Source organism: Petaurus breviceps, unplaced genomic scaffold, assembly GCF_028583685.1.
Source record: "Petaurus breviceps papuanus isolate PSGF00001 unplaced genomic scaffold, PetGlider_PUasm1.0 37, whole genome shotgun sequence".
Classification (NCBI taxonomy): Eukaryota; Metazoa; Chordata; class Mammalia; order Diprotodontia; family Petauridae; genus Petaurus; species Petaurus breviceps.
In genome coordinates, this window is record NW_027186296.1 from 16,065,433 (window position 1) to 16,079,909 (window position 14,477).

A 14,477-nucleotide genomic window follows, 5' to 3' on the forward strand; every position below is an offset into this window, starting at 1 on the left:
AATAAGCATTAACATAGTGTCTACTATGTTCCAGGCACTAGGCTAAGTGCTATACAAATATTATCTCATTTTGATCCTCAAAGCAACTCTGTGATGTAGGTGCTATTTATTATCCCTATTTCACAGTTGAGAAAACTGAAACAAATAGAAGTTAAATGACTTGCCCAAGGTTACACAGCTAGTAAGTGTCTGAGGTGGGACTTAAACTGAGGAACTCAGCTTTTCAGTGCAAATTTAAGTTAAAAAGTCCCAAGAAGCATAGACAAGGAAGGGCTTAGCATTAAAGATCACCCATCAAAAAAAAAAAAAAAATATATACCTATAAAAATATAAATATATATATATATATATATATGGGGCAGCTAAGCAGCACAGTGGATAAAGCACAGGGCCTGGAGTTAGGAAGACTCATTTTCCTGAGTTCAAATCTGCCCTCAGATACTTACTAGCTGTGTACCCTGAGTAAGTCACTTAACCCTGTTTGCCTCAATTTCCTCATCTGGAAAATGAGCTGGAGAAGGAAATGGCAAACTACTCCAATATCTTTGCCAAGAAAACCTCAAATGGGGTCATGAAGAGTAAGACATGATGAAACAATAACAAAAAGCAAAAAATATATCTGTAACCAAGTATCACTACTATTTGTAGTGGAGAATGCAGCATGTTTTACCAATAATTACAGGAAGATAAGGATGCCTGCTGAACTCACTACCATTTGACAGTTTTACACATGCTAGCTATCATTAAAATGAAAGAGAAGAAATTAAACAAAGAAAAAAATAAAATTATCTCCATTTGCCTGGCCTAAATGCTTACTTAGAAAACCCCAGAGAATGAACAAAGAAGACAGTCAAGGAATTAATAGCTTCTGTAAAGTATTAGGATAAAAAAAAATCACCTTTCCTCCACTTAGAATTTCCATATAATATTAAAAAGCATAAGGAGAAGAGGACACAAATAGGAACTTCATTCAAGATGGCCTCAAAATTAATACAATATTGACAGGTCTACCAACTAAGACACACAGGACACATAAAACTACAGCTAAAAGACATCTTATGCAAAAATGAAGACAAATAAATGGGAAATCCATTTTTCATGATTGTACAATGTCAATTTTATAAAAATAAGAATGCCACCTAAATTACAGACTTAGTCTTATACAGATTAAAGTACCAAGAAGTTATTTTTAAAATATTAGTTCTCCCCACACAATTTGGTCAGTTTTTCTGAGGATAACACTAATAAAGCTTCATGCTATATCTGCAGAAGGAGATAGGCCTTCAAGAATACTGAACAGTGACTCAGCATAACTGAGTAAGTTGAGGAGGAACTTTTCATGGTTGGAAAGATTGTGAGAGACAGACCAAAGGGGCCGGGTGTAAACATTGAATTATAAACTGGAGCCTTAGAACTGCAGACATGTGGAGAAGATGGCCCCTGATGTGACCCTTGATTCCCAGAACTTGAAACCATAGAAATTACAAAGAATGGATTCCCCCAGCAAGATCATGTTCTATCAGCTTGGTTGAGATGAATTATCTCATTGCTGCTTAGCCCCCTAGGTGACATAGTGGGTAGAACAGAGGGCTTAAAATCAGGAAGATCTGAGATTCAGATCTAGTCTTAGACGTCTCCTAGCTGTGTGACCATGAGCAAGTCACATTTAGCCTGTTTTCTCAACTGTGATGCAACTGCTCCATCTTGCCTTCCTTTTCCTGGCCCTGACATTGTCAGGCCTGAGGAGAATAAGTGGAAAGAGAGGAGGAAGAGGAGAAGAAGGGAAGGAAGGAAGAAATGGGAGGGGAGGGAAGGAAAGGAATGTATAACAATAAAATCACAGATCTAGGCCAAAACAATTTGAAGCAACAAAACTCAGTGCTAGCAGAGTTGGGAAGAAATAGGTGCATTTGGTCAATGCTGATGGAATTGCAGATTTGGAAAACAAATTAGCTCTGTGACCCAGTGATTCTATTGTTGGGAAAATGCCCTCAAAGTGTTTTCTAAAACAGAAACCAAGAACTTCCCCATTCAAAGAATCTCCCAGTAGTATCATTTGTAATAAGAAAAAAGAACCTATAAAGAAACCTTTAGAGAGCAATCTAATTAATCATCATTAGAGAAAAGTTTGAAAAAAATAATTATTATAGCTAACACTTATATAGCACTTACTATGTTCTATGCACTGTGCTAAGTACTGTATTATCTTAAAAAGAAATGAAAAGGGAGAGAAAATGTGAAACTAAAGATCAGATTCTGATAAATATAGCTATATAATGAGAGCTAACATTTATATGGCTCTTTACAGATATTCCATTTGATCCTCACAACAACCCTGGGAGGTAGGTGCTAATATTATCTACATTTTACAGATGAGGAAACTGAGACAAATAGAGGTTTAAGTAATTTGCTCAGGGTCATAAAGCTAGGAATTGTCTGAGGTCAGATGTGAAATGTGATATATTAGTGTAATATAATTCTGTTATGTAATTAATACCAACATGTATGCAAATTTTTAAAAAAACTAAAAGATCTTTATAAAATGATATTTTAAAAAAGAACCAGAAGAAGAGAGTGTACACCAAATACAACCAAATTTAAAAAAAAAATGAATGGAAATGAGTAAACAAAGAACCCCGATGGTGATTTAGAGAGAACAAAAGATGAAGGCATTTTCTTTGTTAAAATTCCTTTTTGTAAGTAGTTGCAAAGCAAATATAGTTATTTGTATTATGCTTAATGTTGTTTATAATGAAGAATTCCTCACTGGAAGTATTTTACATTAATGAAATTAGACTTCTTGACATAAAAAAAAAAACACCTGAATGAATGTTGTTATTTTTGCTATTGTTTTGAAGAAAAGGGAAGGCCATTAACAACTGAAGTTTCATTCAAACAGAGAATATGATACTTGTCATAATCAATTATTACTAATTCCAGTAATCATGAATTTGTTATATTTGATTCTCTTTGAAAACCTGGATGAGACCTGGTAGGATAGAGTTTAGAGGCAGCGAAAAAAACCATTTCATCAATATCATCTATAGGAACAGTGATTAAATCATCCCCAAATAAAATACACTGGAAGATAAAGGTTAAGTACAAATGAAAGCAACCAAAGTGTTCAACAACAAAAACAAAATAGCTCCCATATAAGTGAAAGACAAAGATGTGAATGAGCAGAAGAAAATCCTCAACATGATCAACAAATATTTAATGGAATAAAAAGTTTCTGAATAAAACACCAGCTTAAAAAAAAGTTTACTTGACCAGACCTAGAAATGAACCTGGTTCTACCCCAGCATATATTTAGCTCCTTTAGGTGGGTGCTGTCTTTTTTCATATTTATATCCCTAGCACTTTAGCACAGTGCCTGATAGTGGTTGCTTAATATTTATTGATTAATAAATTTATTAAAGAGAAAAAGGGGGAATTTTTTATGAATGAAAAATTATTAGATGCTTAATATGGATATAGATGGCATTGTGCTAAGCTTTGTGATGCAAATAGAAAAACAGAACAATCCCTGCTTTCAAGGAATTTACACTCTAATGAGTAAAACAGCAGATAGAGGATTTTTCAGCAACAAATCAAATGGAAAGGCTTCACTGCACCTTAGGGCTCAATAGAAAAGCAGATGGTAATATATTTTCTTGATTACTCTTTCCATTAATTTTTTAAAATTAAATTAAATTTATATTTTTTTAAGCAATTGGGGCTAAGTAACTTGCTCGAGGTTACACAGCCAGTTATTTCTGGGTGTGGTGCTAAGTATCTGAGCCCAGATTTGGTCCCCAGGTCATCCCAACACTGGAGCCGGTGCTCTTACTCGCTGAGCCACCTGTCCACCCCACCCTCCATTAATTTTTAAAGCAAAAATTTATCTTTTTTTTTTAATTAAAGTTTATTTGCTCTCACTTCTCCTTCCACTGGAAAATAGAAAGAATACAAAAATCAAGCAAAACAAATTAGCATTCATTAACTAGGACCAAATAAATACATATGTCTCATTCTGCAACTTTAGTACATCATTTCTCTGTCAGGAGTTGAACAGTATGGTAAATCACTGGTCCTTTAGAATCGTGGTATGTCACTGCATTTGTCAGAGTCCTTAAATTTTTTTCAAACTTTCCAATGTTATTGTTATTATATAAATTGTTCTCTTCATTGTTCACTTCGCTGCTTCAGTTGCTGTGTCTTCTCAGATTTCTCTGAAACTGTCTCTGTCGTCACTTCTTATAACACAGTAGTATTCCACTGCATTCATACACCATTTCCCAATTAATGAGCACCTGTTTAGCTTCCAGTTTTTTGCCATTACAAAAAGAGCCAACTATACATAGTTTTGTACATATGAACCTTTTTCATATTCTCATCTTCATTGGACTGAAAGAATCTGGGGTCAGGCAAGAGAAAGAGAATCCATTTACATTTTATACAAGGATAGGGAAACTACTCAGGTCATTGTGATCTGCAGTTATTCTGAGGGCGAAGGCTTGAAGAACCATAGAAATAATAATCTGTTTTTCATTTGGAACTGCTATAGGAGAACATGGCAACAAAGGTTATGACTTGATTAATAAGTGTCCAAGTAATTTTGATTGACAGGTAAAAGATCACAGATGGGCTTGGGGAGAAGTAGGGAAAAGGTCAATACATAAACAAATCAATATACATTGTAGTACAACAAAACAAAAAAATCAATAAATAAGTAGGGCGACTAAAAAGAGGGATTTTTTTTTTTTAATGCAGATTGATCGTAGATATTGAGTAAGTGAAGTAAAGGTAGAGACAAATGTAGCCAGTCAAAAGCATTTCTTTATTCAGGGGTTATTATGTTCCAGGCATGGTGTTAAGCCCTGGGCATGCAAAGAAAGGCAAAAGAGAGCTCATACTCTCCAAGGACTCCCAATGCTAGGAAAGGGGAGCGACAGGTAAGGTAAGGTAAGGTAAGGTAAGGTAAGGTAAGGTAACAATAACCAACGGGTCTCCTGCTCTACCTTGTAAAATGTATATCCATACACACACACACACACACACACGCGCGTATATACCTACATATATATATAATATTCTACTCTGTCCTATTAAATTATATATACATATACTTAATATAAACAACCAGACCTACTATGTGTGAAGAGAGTGTAATATAGTATTAGCAAGTATCAGGATTACAGAGTAAGACAGAAGGTTGTATATATACACACACACACACACACACATATGTATATACCTACATATATATAATATTCTACTCTGTCCTATTAAATTATATATACATATACTTAATATAAACAACCAGACCTACTATGTGTGAAGAGAATGTGATATAGTATTAGCAAGTATCAGGATTACAGAGTAAGACAGAAGGTTGTATACACACACACACACATATGCATATGTGTATATACATAATTTAAAAGAAACTATATATCAGTTAACAGATTTTTGCATCTTACTGATTTTTTTGATTGAGTGTTTGTTGATGGTTATTAAGTTCATGATAAATAACCTATGGAGGCAAAAGAACTAATTTAAGAATTGTGGTTGTTGCTTTGTCAACATCAGTGTCTGTGTGTTTGTTAAGACGGGAAGAGAACTGTATCTAGTCTGAAGATAAGTCTGACTAGATGTTTGTTTATGTACAAAAAAACTGAGCTTGGATGACCTCTAGGGAAATAAATGAGTGTACTTTTTGCTGGGAAGACTAGTAATATAGCTGTGTATGTTAGAAGAAACATCAGATTAAATAATTATAACCTTGAGTGTATATAGCATGAATTCCTCTTTGAAAAAGGGTTGGATTTAAATGTATTTAAAAAACAAAACCTGCTAGCCATCAGCAAATTGTTTCCAGAAATGCATGTGATGTGACACTAAATGACACACAGAGATTTAAGACTAGGATAGACCTTAGTTGATAGCAGAGAATCTATAGATCTATAGCTATCATGATATCATCAATGAAAACTGAGCCCAAATGAGGAATAATTTAGTGTGATAAACAAAGAAAATATGTCTTTCTTAAAACTGACAATTAGAGATTGTTAGCATCTGCCATTTAGGAATCTAGTGACTAAACAACTAAATTTATAAAGAAAAAGTTAAGTAGGAATTCAGTTAGAGAACCAATAATAATGAAAGATTTTAACACCAAAGTATTGTATTTTTTTTAATTTAAAATTAGCCTTCTTTTTAGATCATTCAAATTTACCGTTGCTTATTAGCATGTGAATATAGATCCTCTGCCATCAGAAGTGACAATCCCACCCTTGCTGTTGCCTCCATAATCCAAATAATTCTTCCATTGGCTCAGCTCTTTGAGTTCTCAGCCTCATATGCTTTAAGAGATTTAATTTACTAGTCTGTCTTTCATCTACCATCCTTATTAACTGACTTACCCAGTGTCTTTCACATGATAGATTGCTTCCAATAGATAGGAACCCTTGACTTTCTGTAGAATAATTTGGGTCTTCTTGACTCTGGGTCCAGCATTTTATCCCCTGTGCCACACTCAGCAAAAAATAAAATTCAACAATAACAACAACAACAGCATTGCAGCAATAGCAACAATAACAATTTGCGACATTTCTGTACCAGCTAATGTTATATATACATATCAGAAGTTAATCCATCTGTTTTAGGGTTCATCAGTGAATAATGTACAGGTGTTCCATTGCATTTTGAACTTCTAAACTGTCTATGTATTTCATGAATGCCTTATATGTGGTTTTCATTTCATGTTCATTCTGTTTTATCAAGGTTTATTTCTAAAATGCCCTCTGTAGATGTGAGAGTTATACTTGAAGCTCTGGGGCAGAAATTACAAACTTGCCTCATTTAGATCTTTCTTAGTGTCTAGTAAATAATAACTGTAACAATCATTTAAAGCTCACTTATTGTCAAAGGCAGGGGTGGGGCGAGGGGAAGAGGATGGAACAGCAAAGTTTTATGCTCACTTAGAAAACTGTTCTCTACTTAAAACTGTGCCACCAACACAATAATGTCAAGAACAATTGATATAAACTATGTCATTTTTCAGGGAGACAGTTTAAACACATTATAATTCTAACTTTAAATCCATTATCATCTCTCTTAAATAGAATTAAGTATGGTTTCCAAATTAAAGGAGTTGAACCAAAACATCTTATTAACCACTTAATGTATATAGATGACATCCAGCTATATGACTCCACTAAAAACCAAATTAAAAAACTCCTTCATCTCATGGAAACTTTCCCCAATAATATCAAAAATTCATTTGAACTCATTAAGTTTTAAATTAACTTAAACCAAAGAAAGAAAGAAACTGAAGGCTTTAAGATTGAAACTGGAGATAACATTGAACCAAGAATAGATGGTGATACATACATATAAATAGCTTGGTATTCTCCAGGCAAGAAGCCTTAAGAATAAAGATAGCAAAGACTATGGCTGTATATGTTAAGAGACTTACCTATACCCAGAAGTCAAAAATGCAGGGGGAGAACAGGTTTAAAACTAAATTTGTTGTAAAGTCCTGTCAATCCTGCCTTCCCAACATCTCTTGTATAATCCTCTCTTGACACAGCCACTACCCTGGTTCAGACCCTTGTCACGTCATACCTAGACTCTTGCAAAAGCCTTCTAATTGATCTCTGCAAGTGTCCCTTTAGTCCAGCTTGTCTTCTACTTAGCTGCCAAAGTGATCCTCTTTATGTTACTTCCATACTCAATAACCATCTATTACCTCCAAGGATGAAATATTAAATTCATCAGCCTCACTCTCTGTTAAAGAGTTATTGAAGTCCAGTGACAGGACAAAAGTCAAGATGACTGGTGACGGCTCAGGATGCAGTGGATGACCTGGACATCTTTGAGTCTGACCAAGCTCCAGGGATTCCACAGGGCCTGCTTCAGCCACCTTCATGGTCATTTGTACAGGTTGTTCTCATTTGCCCATTCTGCCATCCCTCTAACTCACCGACAGGTCTGAGGTCTCTTGGTTACCCTCAGCTTGGTTTAGCCCCTCTGCTGAGATGGTTTACCAAGGTATGGCACATTCTACACCTTCTTGGAACCACAGTTGAGAATTGGGTAAAGATGAATACCAAAGGTAGAACCAGTACACTATTAAAGACACACTGGACCCACCACCCTAAGGCAGCTATAGAATGATTAAATACTTCCTTTAAAAAAGGAAGAAGGAGAAGATTGGCATAAAAACCTACAGAAATACTTTTGGGATAAGAATCACTTTACTGAACAATAATAAAGACTGATAATAGGTACTCAATGCTGGATTTAAGTGCCACTAAAAATTTTTTAGCTCAAGATGGAGCCTATGAAACTATTGAGATCCAGAAATCAAAAGGCCCTTCATAGGCATATTCACACAAACTCAACTAACAATATGTCAAGAAAAAACATCAGATACATGACAAACGTTTATTCATCACTTACTATGTTCCAGGCATTGTTCTGAGTGCTGAAACACAAATACAAGCAGAAGGAAAGAAAGCTCCTGCCTTTAAGGAGCTTATATTCTAACAGGGAAAAATAACACATAAAAGGAAACTGAAAAAGCCAGTCTGAGAAGGTGGATTGGGGAAGAGTTGTCCTATTCATCTTCTAGTCCCTGTTGCCCTCTGCAGGGTTGTGATAGAGAAAGTAAAGGGAGTCAAGAAAAGAGAATTGTTTATTATGGCAATTCAGGGCCAAGTCATTGTCACTAGAAACGAAAGTAGGATCAACCTTAAAGAGCTCAGATATAATGATGAATATATATTTATGTAAGGAAACAGTGGAGATAGTGTAACATGTCACAATAAAAAATTTAGCATTTACTGAATATCTAGGAAGATATGACCTCATTGCTAGAATCATACATTAGAAGGTTGCTGTCTTTCATGAACTGACAGATGATAATTTTCTACTATAGGTATAGACCTCTAAATATTTTTAAGAACTCAGACAGCAGACTTTATAGGAAATAAAGTGTTATCACAGGTACTATTGTCTGTGACCATACAAACTTAATATTGATTTATAAAAACTTAAGAATAACTTTTTTAGGTGGCAGCAGTGCTTGCCGAGGTGTCCAGCCTAGCCTGGCCCCTGCTGGCCATCTCATTAATATTAACCAAGCCTGCAACCTAGTGCTGTGCAGGCCCCCACCTTCCCAGGCCAGCCCTACCAGCCCGCCTCCCTAAACCCACAACTCAGGGTCTCCATTGCCAGGGGAAGGGGTGGAGGAAGTGGGACAATTATCCAACCAGTAGAAATGGAGGAAGACCCCAAATTCATTTGAAGTACAAAGTGATTATCTAGGCATTTTGAAGAAAGTGTTTTTTGTTTGTTTGTTTGTTTTTTTAAATATAATAGTCCCCATTGTCTTTCATTCTCTCCCCAATGGCTGGGGCTAGATTGGAATTGCATTGTTGTGGGTGTGTGTGAGTTTTTACTCCAATATGGACTCCAGAGGATTTGTCCCTTCTTTGTAATTTGAAGTGAAATAACGGTGACACATTGGACTAGTCATCTGAGGGAGATGGAGGTGGGAATCAGCTTTGTGGAGGAGGTAACAAAAAACAAAGATGGGAAAGAGCGGGGTCTGAAAATGGTTATGTTGAAGAGGCTTTGGTTTGACACTAAGGCATTTTATATCCCCCAGAGTTTTCTATTCATTTCTCCTGCAAGGGTGAAGAGAATGGAAACAGAGGAGGAAAGCAAAGAAAATGCCTAGAGCCTATGGGTACCATATTTGTTAAGCAAGTTAAAGAAGGAGAACTTGCTTTTGAAGCTGGATTATGCATGGGTGATCATGTTATAAAATTCAGTGGTGCAAGTGTTATCGGAAAGACCTATTCCCAAGTAATTGCTTTAATTCAGAACAGTGATATCACATTGGAACTTAGTGTTATGCCAAAAGATGAAGATATCCTTCAAGTGGCATATTCTGAAGATGCCTACTTGAAAAGCAGTGAAGCTTACAGTGGCAATGCCCACAATACTCCTGAGCCCCCACTCATTTGCTATCCCTGGCTATTACCCTCCACTTCAGGAAAGGCACAGTCTGTGAAAGTAGCTCCTTCTGAATCTTTTCTGAGCAAACAGCCAGTCAGTACTCCAGGACTGACCCAACCTGGCAGGGCCTATAGAATGGAAGTACTAGTGCTTCTGTCACCACCAGATGTTGTGAAGTCCAATACAGCAGTGTGTGTTTGCAATGAAACAGTAAGGACTGTCATTGTGCCTTCTGAGAAGGCTGTAGATTTGTCATCTGGTAGAAATAACCTTACAGCTCTATCACACAGAATTGAAGAAGTCAGGTATGGCATCATTGAACAGACCTCTTTAAAAACAGTGTCAAGGACTCTATCACCATCATCTTCAGTTTCCATCACCCATTTAATACATCAGACTGCAGTGTCGAGATCAGTAGATCCTTCTGGAGTTTCTGCTAAATCCCTTAACTATGTCCAGAAGGAATCTCAAGCAGTAGGCCTCAAGCAGTAGATAACTCCCTCTGTTTCTACTAATCATTATTCTCCAAATTCTCATCAGTATATAGACTGGAAAAACTAAAAAACCTATGAAGAGTTTATAGATAATAGATAATATATATTATATATTACATAATAGATAGATTATAGATAATAGATGATTACACATGGGGTGTAGGACAATTCAAGAAAGATTAGATAGTTTAAGAGCAGCTTCTCAGAGCACAACAGATTATAGCCAAGTGGTATCAAATCACACTATGTGCCAGGCATGCCAAAGGAGTATCTCTCCTGTCATGATAGAGTGCCTCAACCAGTTCAGATCCGGAAGTATAGCATGTCCTAGGAAAGACTATGTAATGGACACCCGAGATATAACAGGACAGCTAGGCCAATTATAATTTGATAGGAGTGTTTATTAACCGGCCGGTGACTGCCTCTCAGAGGGAAAGACAGTACCGAGCTTTCTGTTAGACAAAATTTTATAGACAATGTGATTGCCAGCAACAGAATATGTTTCTAAGGGATTCAATGTCTTTATCATTGTTTTTATTGAAGCAAAACATTCTCAATATTATTCTTATTGAAGCAAAGCATTCTCAGTATTATTCCCATTGAAGCAAAGCATTCTCAGTATTATTCCTATTGAAACAAAACCTTAGAATTATTTCTACTGAAGCGAAACAGACCTGAATCCGTGGGAATCTGTGGCATATTTCTAGCAACACAGGTGAAACATTTCTTTACTACTGGGGCCTATTAGGTGGTTTCCAAGGAACCTAGTGGGGGTCCCCTCTAGCAAGTTTAAGGGGGCTCTAGTGTATAATTTCTGGTGGGCACTTCAGACTAGAGGACCCCATGCTGGTGAAGTATTGTCTAAGAAGTGCATCCCAAGAGGCACTCACTTCCGTACCTGTTAGTTTTAGGAGCTATAGAATTCGTTTGTGGGATTATCTTGTTAGGCAAAGCAACATGCCAGAAAAAGTGAATTCAGAGAACCTTGTATAATGACTTATAAACGAACTGGATTTGCAGAACAGGACAATTGAGGAGGTATCTACTAAAGATCTAGGCAACAAGACTTTTTTTAAGTCTCTTCAAAATTCAAATTTTACTGTGGCTCCTAATGGTAGACAGTGAATGGTAGAGGAGTGGGATCTGGGTCTCAGTTTCAGAAAATTTCATTAGATTTTAAAACATTACAGTCAAATAGGAATTTTCAAAATACTTATGAAACATCATTTCCTTGAGACATTTCATAAGATAGGTCACCTCTGGTAAAAGTAACTCTTTAAAATCTCCTTTTACATATGTGGCAAAACCATCATTTAACCAGAACTCATTTGTTGCTATCAAAGACCAATAAATCACTTACATTCAAACAATCTATTAAATCATCAATCAAGATTATGAGCTGAAAGTGCACCAGACCACATGGTCCATATTGGGAAGTCCCCCTCCTCATCTGTAACTTCTGCCAAGCTTGGACTTTAGATGAGTGAAAGCTATCTTCCATTAGGTGATTTAAAATCACTATCAAACAAAATTCACAAGAAGGCGAAATTCAACTAAGGCTCTCTAGATAACAAAGAAACAGTAGTCTAGAGGGAAAAACCTCCATCTGGGCACTAAACACCACAGCCTTTGAGGCACCAGTAATACATCTTGGCAGTAAATGACCAAGAGACTGCATCAGACACTACCTGCTGGTTGCCTAAGGATGCATGCTGAGAAGTCCATATAAAGAGAATTGAGGAAAGGAAAGCATCAAGTTCCAGTCCACCTGATGATTCCCTGGCATGCATTCCATTTATAGATGAGCCAAGTATCCTAAGCAGTGATTATGATAGCACATATATACAGCTTCTGCTGTCATTTCGGCATCCACCTGTCATGTACCCACTATAGGAACAATTACTCCCAGACTTACAACTTCAGTCCCTTTAATTGGACATCAACTATCATACAATCATGGATCTGTTGGGCTCATCCTAGATGGCTAGTGCAACTAAAAAACCAAGAGACAAAAATCATATGATGAAGGCCTGGGTACAGAGAAGAGTCCAAAAAGGGTCTTTTAAACATGTATCTGGCTTGAAGGGAATCAAGGTATGAGACAGCCAAAAATCTTCTGAAGACTCCAGGCCCCAGAAAAGAGTCCTCTTCAGACATATCTAGTGACGCCGCCAAGGAAGGATGGCTCCATTTTTGACAACTCATCACTGACAAGGGGAAGTGGGTTGGTGGGAGCATCTGGCAATGGGAACAGACGTATGTTATCCTTCGGGGCCATTCGCTTTACTCGCACAGAGATAAAAGAGAACGACCAACTCTGTCAAAGGAGAAGCAGCCCATCGATGTATCAAGAATGCTTGCTTGGTAGAGATTTCCCACAAGGAATCCAAGAGAAAAAAACGCATTCAGGCTTACCACCTCTGACTATGAATATTCGTTTCAAGCTGGAGACAGAGATGACATGTTAGCCTGGATCAAGACCATCCAGGAAAGCAGCCACCTCCATGAAGAGGAAACTGGAGTCACTAGCAGAGGCCTCATTAGCCAGAGCATAAAGGAACATAGCAGTCCAATGACCAAAGCAGACCAGTTGCCAAAAAACATTTCACCAGAATCTCAGAATCAAGCAGACTTTTTGCTTGGTACTAAATTGGAACCAAAATTTCAGAGTCTACACTCTCCCAAAGAAGAGTCAGAAAGAAAACTCTTCAGTAAAGATGACACCAGTCCTCCAAAAGACAAAGGCACATGGAGAAAAGGTATTCCAAACATCATGAGGAAAACATTTCAGAAAAAAAGAACTGCTGTAGGGACCTTTGATGTCAGACGGGATGACTTCCCCGCAGCTCATACCAATATGTATATTCCACTAATAGTTGAAATATGCTGCAAATTAGTTGGAGAAAGAAGACTTGAATATACAGGGATTTACAGAGTTCCTGGAAATAATGCTGCTATCTCAAATATTCAAGAAGAACTCAACAAGGGAATGGTTGATATTGATATATAGGATGGTAAATAGACTTAAATGTTATCTGAAATAATACTTCAGAATTATAAATTCTTCAGAATGATAAATATACAGACTTCATTGAAGCAAATCGCAAAGAAAACCCCCTAGAGTGTCTAAAAACATTAAAAAGACTAATCCACGATTTGCCTGATCATTATGAAACCCTTAAGTTTCTCTGTGCTCATCTGAAGACAGTAGCAGAAGATTCAGAAAAAAACAAGATGGAGCCAAGAAATTGAGCCATTGTTTTTGGTCCAACCCTTGTGAAGAACATCAGAAGTTAATATGACACATATGGTGACTCATATGCCTGACCAGTACAAAATTGTAGAAACCCTAATCCAACATCATGAATGGTTTTTCACAGAAGAAGGTGCAGAAGAGCCTCTTACAACAGTTCAGGAGGAAACCACTGTAGAATCTCAGCCAGTGCCAAACATAGATCCTTTACTGACCAACATTGGAAGGACAGGCGTATCTCCTGGAGATGTATCAGATTCAGCTACTAGTGACTCAGCAAAATCTAAGGGTTCTTGAGAATCTGAAAAGGATCAAGACAGTAGGGAATTTGCCTCTATCCTCTATCTTTGCAGCAGTCAGTTGCAAGAGGAAAAAACAAAAACCAAGAGAAAGCACAGCCAAGCAGCTCAGAGGAAACGTTGGATAATGTCTTTTTCAAGAAAGAAATTTCAGAGCAACCTCACAATGATAATAATAGTAAAGAGGATAGCAGAGGAGAGTCAAAAAGAGAGAATGATCCAGTGAGAAAGCAAAGGACTAAAGATGCTAGTAGTAAAAAAAGACTTGCATGTGAGAAAAGAGGAAAAGCTGGCACCAAGGAAAGAGAATGTGGTATTTGGAGAGCCCTTGCTGCCTCCCAACTCAAAACACAACAAATCACCTGCTTCTGGCTACCATTTCACCATGTTTAAAGAAAGCCCCCAAACATCCTCTCAGCTCCC

The 14,477-nt window shown here is 37.0% G+C and overlaps 1 pseudogene; it reads left to right on the top strand.

The window, feature by feature from the left end:
• The first annotated feature begins 8,021 nt into the window (after nt 1–8,021).
• On the top strand, nt 8,022–14,076 carry LOC138168783 (rho GTPase-activating protein 21-like; annotated as a pseudogene).
• Nucleotides 14,077–14,477: the final 401 nt, after the last annotated feature.